The sequence below is a fragment of the Myotis myotis genome, unplaced genomic scaffold, assembly GCF_014108235.1.
Source record: "Myotis myotis isolate mMyoMyo1 unplaced genomic scaffold, mMyoMyo1.p scaffold_m19_p_3, whole genome shotgun sequence".
NCBI lineage: Eukaryota > Metazoa > Chordata > Mammalia > Chiroptera > Vespertilionidae > Myotis > Myotis myotis.
This window is the reverse complement of record NW_023416335.1, coordinates 89,944,642-89,953,487: the sequence shown is the minus strand read 5'-3', so window position 1 is coordinate 89,953,487 and position 8,846 is coordinate 89,944,642.

The following is an 8,846-nucleotide window of genomic DNA, read 5'->3' as shown; positions in this document are numbered from 1 at the left end:
ATTTCTAAAGGGTAACTTTGCTGGATATATGATTCTTTCCTGGTGATTTTTCTCTTTTCATATTTTAATTACACTTTACTCTAGTTGTAGAGTTTCTTCTGACAAATCCAATGATAATTTAATGGGGTTTCTTTGATAGGTTACCATCTTCTTTTCCATGGCTTCCTTAGTAATTCTTTTTTTACTGTTAATTTTTGACAGCTTTATATAATGTGCCTTGGAGAAGGCCTTTTGGATTTGAATAATGAGGTGTTCTATTAGCTTTTTGGATGAGACAGTCTAGTTCTTTCTACAGGGTTGAGATGTTCTCATCAATTATTTGTTTAAATAAGCTATCTGTTCTTTTCTCCTTCTCTTTTCTTCCTCATATATCCATTATCTTTACATTGCTCTTTCTATTAGAGCCACATGATTCTCATGGAGTTCTTTTGTTTATTTTTTACTCTCAATTCTCTCCTCTCTTCCACCTGAGTCATTCATAGGTTTCTATTTCCAATATCACCAATTCTTTGCTGTTCTGGACTGTAATATTTCCTAAGCTTGCTAGTTCATTCTCTATCTCATTTATTGAACTCTTCAGCTCCAGAATTTTTGTTTGGTTCTTTTTTATAATTTAAATCTTATTACTTGAAGTCCTTTTGTTTGTTGATGTTATTTCTAAGTAATTGAACTGCTTTTCAGAGTTTTCTTGTATCTCATTGAGTTTTTTCAGAACTGAAATCTTGAATGTTTGTCATTTAAATCATAATTTTCATTTTCTTTGTGAACTCCCTTGTTATCTTGGCTACTCATTGTACTTGATGGATTATTTCTTTGTCTAGGCATTTGATGTATTGAAATCTTTACATATATACAAAATCTATTTATTTATTTATTATTTAAAAAAATATTTTTATTGATTTCAGAGAGGAAGGGAGAGGGGGAGAGAGAGAGATAGAAACATCAATGATGAGAGAGAATCACTGATTGGCTGCCTCCTGCACACACAACTTCCCCCCACTGGGGACTGAGCATGCAACCCAGACATGTGTCCCAACTGGGAATTGAACCATGACAGCCGGGCCTAAAATTTATGTATTTGTTTTAGAATGAGAGGAAGGGGAAGAGAAAGAGAGATTTGTTGTCCTACTTATTTGTGCATGTATTGGTTGATTCTTGTATGTGTTCTGACAGGTGATGGAACCCGCAACCTTGGCATATCCAGATGATGCTCTAACCAGATATGCTACTCTGCCAGGGACTTGAAATCTTAGACTATTGCTTTTAACAATTTAGCAAGTTAAGTAGAGGTTTTTCTTTTTTTCCCATTAGGTGGTGCTATTGCACAAGTTTTTGTTTTCTCTTACATGGGACTTCAGGGATCTTAGTGGGGCAATGTCACCTGGGCTATAGAAAATGCCCCGTATTCTCTGAGGAGGTGGGCTTTCCCGTCTATGACCAGGTCACTTTGGTCTCAAAGCACCACCCGTGTGGTGGGATGTGGTAGGTAATGGGGTTCTGGGCCTGTGAGTTCCTATGGCTGCCTCCTTATAACCAGAGGCTGCCAGCTGCACTGTACTATCTGAAGTATCCCAGCTGCCTCTACTGGGTTCCACTGTGAGGGATGGGGGGTCAGTGAGAGAGGGAGGCAGGGTCCCAGGCCTGTGGCTTTGTTTTTTTCACTGGGTTTAGCAGCAATCTGTAGAGGCCACTCAGGCTGCAAGCTTGCTTCTGCCCCTCTGACTCTCAGGGGCCCAGTGAGGGCTGCAATCTGACACTTCCACTGCTGTTGCTTCAGGTGGTGCTCACAGAAGAGCTTGATTATGCCTGGGGCTCCCATCTCTGTTCTTTCTCCATCCTATCTTTCCTCCTTATTCTCACATGCCCTTCTTCAGATGTCTTAATGCACAGATCTTTCAGATATGTTTGTGTTGAGCAGGGAATTCTTTGTCTGACTTGGAACTTTTAGGGGCAAGACTAAGAGGTTGTCTCACTCTGCTATGATTCTGATATCACTCAAACACTGTTTTCTGTAAGGTGTCTTCTGATTTCAAATGTAGCACTTCTGGAGGACACCAAAGCCAAAATTTTTAGCAATTACTACTGGACCTAGTAGTGAACTTTCATCAGTTTACTCTTAGCAGAAAGCCCAGGAAGAATAAATTCTCGTTGTTGTTAAGAATCCTATATAATAAAAGAGAAACATGGTAATTAGCCATACCTCTGCTGCCCTTCCCATTGGCTAATCAGGGCGATATGCAAATTAACTGCCAGCCAAGATGGCGGCCGGCAGCCAGGCAGCTTGAAGCGAACATGAGGCTTGCTTGCTTCAGTAACGGAGAAAGCCAACGTTCCCCGCCTGCTGCTGCCGGCCTCTGAGCTTGCAGTTTGAAACATTGTTACAAATATAGAAGCTAAACAAAACCCCAGAAACCTGCTTTCAGCCAGCCGGGATCTCAGAACTGGAGTTGAAACAGTGTTTTGATTATAGAACCCAAACAAACCAGATACCTGCTTTCAGCAGCCGAGGCCTCAGAGCTGGAGCCAAGCCTCAGAGCTAAAGCTGGCCCAGAATAAAAAAAAGAAAGAAAAAAAGGAGCGGTTGGGAACTTCAGTCACCCGCCAGCCTGAAAACAGCCCTCAGCCCCTCACCCAGACTGGCCAGGCACCCCAGTGGGGACCCCCACCCTGATCCAGGACACCCTTCAGGGCAAACCAGCCAGCCCCCACCCGTGCACCAGGCCTCTATCCTATATAGTAAAAGGGTAATATGCCTCCTGGCACCGGGATCAGCATGACAGGGGGCAGCGACCAAACCCGCTGATTGCCCTGCGGCTCTGTGTGTGACAGGGGGCGGGGCCACAACCTCCCTATCCACCCTGCTCTGTTCATGACAGGGGAAGGCGCCCCAACCCCCTGATCAGCCCTGCTCTATGTGTGACAGGGTGCGGCGCCCCAACCTGCCCCCCCCCCCACGGGCCCTGCTCTGTGTGTTTTGGGGTAGAGCCATAACCTCCCCATCAGCCCTGCCCTGAGTATGACGTGGCGGCGCCTCAACCCCCTGATCCGCCCTGCTCTGTGCATGACAGGGTACGGAGCCCCAACCCCCCTGATGGGCCCTGCTCTGTGAGTGACAGGGGGCAGCACCCCAACCCCCTGATTGGCCCTGCTCTGTGCGTGACAGGGGGTGGCGCTGCAACCTCTCCATCAACCCTGCCGTGAGTGTGACAGGGGGCGGTGCACCAACCCCCCAATTGGCCCTACCCTGAGCATGACTGAGGGTGGCATCGCAACCTCCCGATCTGCCCTGCTCTTTGCATGACAGGGGACGGCACCCCAACTCCCCAATCAGCCCTGCTCTGAGCCCGACCAGGAGCTGCACCTAGGGATTGGGCCTGCCCTCTGCCACCTGGGAGCAGGCCTAAGCCAGTAGGTCATTATCTCCTGAGGGGTCCCAGACTGCGAGAGAGCACAGGCCGGGCTGAGGGACCCCCCTCTCCCCCCCGAGTGCACAAATTTTTGTGCACCGGGCCTCTAGTCTATATATATAAAAGCTAAGCGACCAGAATGATGGAACAACCAGAATGACTGGTCGCTATGACACGTACTGTGGTGGCCAACTGACAGGATTAGGGCCCCGATCAGCCCCCACAACCTCCTATGGCCTCTCCCCCGGGCCGGCCTAGCCCCCGATCGACCCCCCACAACCTCGATTGGGTCAGGGCTGGCTGGCCAACTGTCCACAGCCCTTCTCCGCCTCCCCCACCCCCACCAGCCTGGCCCTGATCAGCCCCCATTGGGGTGGGCTGGATCCCACCTGTGCACAAATTCGTGTACCAGGTCTCTAGTTTTAATATATTCTTACATGCAAGTGCTGTAATGGTCTGCCTGAGAATGATATCCTCTGCAGTACATGGGAATGACCCAGCACAGGAAACCAGGGGCAGCTGCCTTTTGAGCTCTAACCCTAGAGCCCCCAACCCTGGATTTTTTTCACACAGCTCTAGTCCACTCTGCCCTCTCTCTGCCAGAGCCCAATGTGAATGGTTGCACATGAAATTTTGTGCATTGTCCCTTTAAGAAGGTGCCTGTATTTCCAGCCGTCTCTCTCTGGCAGACAGGAACCCTACTGTTTTTGCAACCAGATGTTATATGGGCATCTTTCTCAGTTCTGGTGCTCTGTGCTGGGAAGCCCAGCTTGAGATTTAGACCCCAGAGTTCTCAATGGGAACCCCCCACAGCTGGGATATCCTTCCGGACCTTCAGCTACTGACTGTGGCCAGGTGCCAGGCCAGCCCTCTCATGCTTCTGCTCTTCCTACAAGTCTCTATGTGGTTTTTATTTTCTATACTTGGTTATTAGGATTCTTTCCACCTAGACTTCGGTTGGTTATTCAAGATGGTTTTTCTGTATTTTAGTTGTAATTCCAGTGTGGTCCTGGAGAGTGTCAGTATAGCTTCCACTTACTCCACCATTTTGGAACTCCAAGGAAATTATTTTTTAAATTATGGCATAGTAATTCCTCTTATTGAAGACACATTAAATTTTAACAATTTATGGGCATTTATCCTAATTCTTTGCTATTATAGATTATGTCTTTAAAAAAACACATATATTGGTGAATACACAATACAGTGTACAGATGATGTTTTGTGGAATTGGGTACCTGGAACCTGTATAATTTTGTTAACTACTTTCACCCCAATAAATTCAATAAAAAGGAAAAAATGAAATAAAAAACATATATTTTATGAATTCAAACCTGTGGCTCATGAAATATTCACATTAGCTATTAAAAAGCTGCCAAGGAAATGTAAAACAGAAGAAGGTAGTCAAGCCCTGGCCATTGTGGCTCAGTTGCTTAGAGTACAGTCCTGTATACCAAAAGGTAGCGGGTTTGATCCCCAGTCAGGGTGTGTGTGGAGGCAACTGATTGATATTTCTCTCACGTTAATTTTTTTCTCTCTCTCTCCCTCCTTAACTCTCTCTAAAACCAAGTAAGAAAATAAAGAAGGCAGTCAAAAGGCATAAACTAAATAAATACTAGGGAGGTAATGTACAACATGATGGCTATAGCTAACATCCTAATATATAAAAAGCCAGGGGCCCACGACCGAAACAACCAGACAGACGACTGAACAGCAGGCTGTGTGGGGTGACCAGGCCAGCGGGGGCGGGCAGTGAGGGATGACCAAATGACCGAACAGCAGGCTGCGTGAGGCGACGAGGCCGGCAGGGGGAGCAGTGAGGGGTGACCAGGCTTGGGGGCTAGTTGGGGGCAACCAGGCCGGTAGAGGGCAGCAGTTAGGGGCAACCAGACTGGCAGGGGGGCCAGTGAGGGGTGACTAGGCTGGCAGGGGGGCAGTTGAAGGCGACCAGGCTGACAGGTGGGGCAGTTGGGGGCGACCAGGCAGGCAGGCAGGTGAGTGTTTAGGAGCCAGCAGTCCAGGATTGTGAGAGGGATGTCTGAGGGGTCCCGGATTGGAGATGGTGCAGGCTGGGCTGAGGGCCACCCTCTCCCGTGCATGATTTTTGTGCACTGGGCCTCTAGCTGCTGTATAAAATATAAGTTGTTAAAAGAGTACAAAGAAATCTCATCATAAGGAGAAAAGTTTTTTCCCCCTTTTTTCATTGTATTTATGTGAAAAGATGGATGGTAGTGGAACCTACTGTGGTAATCATTTCACAGTATATATAAATCAAACCATCATGCTGTATGCCTTAAACTTGATACAGTGATATATGTCAATTATTTCTCAATGAAACTGGCAAACAAACATAAATTTCCACCTCTTAAAATACTGTACTACCAACTCTTTCATGGGTTACAAATTATTGTACCCCCTTATTCCACACAGACAGAAATCCAAATCTGTATTTATTTCTAATACAAACTTCCCCTGGCTAAAAAAAAATATTTGAGAGAGTTTTCAATGAAAGTTACATCAACTGCCAAGAACATTTGATGAGAGTTGAAATTGTGTAATCAAAGCATTTTCCCTTTTTTATTAATTAAAAGTACCGTTGAATCAGAGATAATTTATGTTTTTAAATTATCTGTGACTCCAATTAACACTCTGTTAAAACACACTCACATGGTATCAGGGCCAAAATCCTTCAAGTCATGAAATTATTTCTCCTTTTGGGATCATTAACCTGTGCATTGTGAAATTCTATTGAAATCGTCAAGCCTGTCTCTTCCATGTAGCCACTCTGTCCCCTTACCTCTGACCTACGTCACATCTGCCCTTCCATCACAGAGTCAGCTGCCCTGATGTCCCAGGATTGTGCAATCCCAAGTGCAGCAAACAGCTACCTGGAGCAAAGAGGTCAGTGTATTGATCTGTTTGCTGTTTTTAACCCAGGTTTGAAATACTATTTGACCTACCTACATTGAGAGGAGTAATTTAAAATTCTGTTCTCAAGAGAACATCAGATTCCTGAGGAAATACCCTTAGGACAAAGTTTGCTTGAACACTTCACAATTCAATGCCAACCAATCAGTTCTCTGAGCTCTCGTGAGATGTAAGGCTTTTTGAGTTCTGCATATGTTTCCTTATTCCTAAAACAAAGATAGCAGAAAGATCCACTGCTGTAAAGAACTTTAAAGTATTTTGGAGGAAGACCTATTCCAACAGAAAGAACTAGTTTCTGCAACCTTGTTGCTTTTCAGAGGAAGCTTTCTGGAAGGTATTACTGTATAGTGTAGTGGTTAAGAACATGAACTTTGTTGAACAACTAGAATTGAACAAGAAATAGAGTTGGAAAGAACTTTGATGAGTCTCAACTCTTCCCTTAGTACTTGTACAACACTGGGCAAGTGACTTGACTCCTCTAAGCCTGTTTCTTCACCAGCATTATTCATGGGACAGCAAGCAAAACAGCAAGCAGAGGAAAAATGAATGACAGTTTGTGCCAAAAAGGCAACCCCTATAGAATAGGGGTTAAAATTTTGCAGGAAAGTTTCCTGCTTGCTTCTTAGTTTACAGAGTAAATTGAGGCTGATGGTTGTTAAAGAAAGGTGAGGAAGAGAGGAAATATAGAAGTTTTGGGGGAAGTGATGACAGTTCCCTTCTGAGGGATGAAGAGGAAGGGGCTAAAGAGAGACAAGCAAAGTATGGGCCAAGGGATGAGGGCTCAGCAAGGATGCCAACGGTGACCTGCAGTAGAGGCAGCACATGGTGAATTAGAGATACAGTCACGTGATGACTAGAGTTTTCAAAGGTTAAATGACTCACTATAGGTCACACAGATTTTTTAAAACATCCTGGCTCCAAGTACAGAGCTCCTTCTAATCTATAACAGGAGATCTGGGTCTACCCTTCATAAGCTTTCCTTTGGGCCTCAAGTTTCTAGTTTGCAAAAGCCACCAGGCCAGGTGATATTGAAAGTCTCTCAGTTCTCTAGGACAGTGGTCGCCAATCGGAGGTCCATGGACCACTGGTGGTCCAGGACAGCCGAAAAGTTGGTGACTGATGCTCTAGGACAGGGGTCTTCAAACTACGGCCCGCGGGCCACATGCAAACACAAATATTGCATTTGTTCCCATTTTGTTTTTTTACTTCAAAATAAGATATGTGCAGTGTGCATAGGAATTTGTTCATAGTTTTTTTTAAACTATAGTCCGGCCCTCCAACGGTCTGAGGGACAGTGAACTGGCCCCCTGTTTAAAAAATTTGAGGACCCCTGCTCTAGGATGTTGTAATGGGAGTTATGCTCCTGGTTCTGCTTCCTACTGGTTGTGTTATATGGTACTTTGGGCAGTTCATTGGAACTCCCTGGCTTGTTACTGTAATTAAATTTTGTTCCAGAAGCTTGAGTTCTCAAAAGTGAAGTGATCCTATGAAGACAGTTTTATGCTATGTTGAGGTAAGTCTCCACTTATCAAGAGTTCTGAGTCCTTCATGGCACCTCCTCCCTCAGGGAGGTCTATTCAGTTGTGAAGCACGTAAAATTTAAGTCACTGGCTGGCACACACACACACAAAAAATCACTTATTTACGTTGTAGGCAGAGATAACAACACCAGGTGTTAGACTGGTGGGGTCAGACCGGACCTGGGTTCAGCAACCTTGGTACTTGAGTTCTGGCTAGGAAAGAATTCAGAGTCAAGACTCAAGTTATAAGAGAAGATCTATATATATAAAAGCCAAGCGACCGTCAGATCGGTCACTATGACGTGCACTGCAGCTAGCCAACGAGCCAATTGGGGGGCGCCCCCCCCCCCCCAGCCAGGCCAGGTTGGGGGCGGGGCCAGCTGGCCAACTGCCCATGGCAGGCTCTGCCCCCAACTGGCCCCCATTAGGGTGGGCCAGCCGGACCCCACCCGTGCATGAATTCATGCACCGGGCCTCTAGTTTATTTATAAAATTACAGAGGTGGAAGAAGTAATTTGTAAAGAAATAGGCTTAAGAAATGGGCTTGGAAATAAGTTAAAGAGGTAAAGGACGGGCGCTTGGAGCTTGGGAGTGAGGAATGAATGGTAAAGCACCTAGCAGGTAGGGGAGAGAGGAGGGGAAAGGCACAGGCATGGTCCTGGGAGGTGGAGATTTTTGGGGAGGTTCCAAGGGAAGGTCTTAGTAGAATAGTAGCTTTCTAGGTATGTTCTTTCAGGGTCTAGGTCTCGGCTGATTGATTGGTCAGTACCAGGGCAGGGGGCATTATTCAATGCAGCTGGTCCTGGGGTCAGCTGTGGGGTCACTTGTCTGGTTTTCTGGGCCTGGAGCTGAAATAAAACTGAGGCCTAGATGCAACCTCTAGGGAGAAAAGGCAAGATGTCCAAACCACATGACCGGGAGGGAGGGATATGCTTGGGGAGGAAAGGTCACCCTGGGGCAAGGTCCCACCCTACACTTGTCCAGTGCTAGG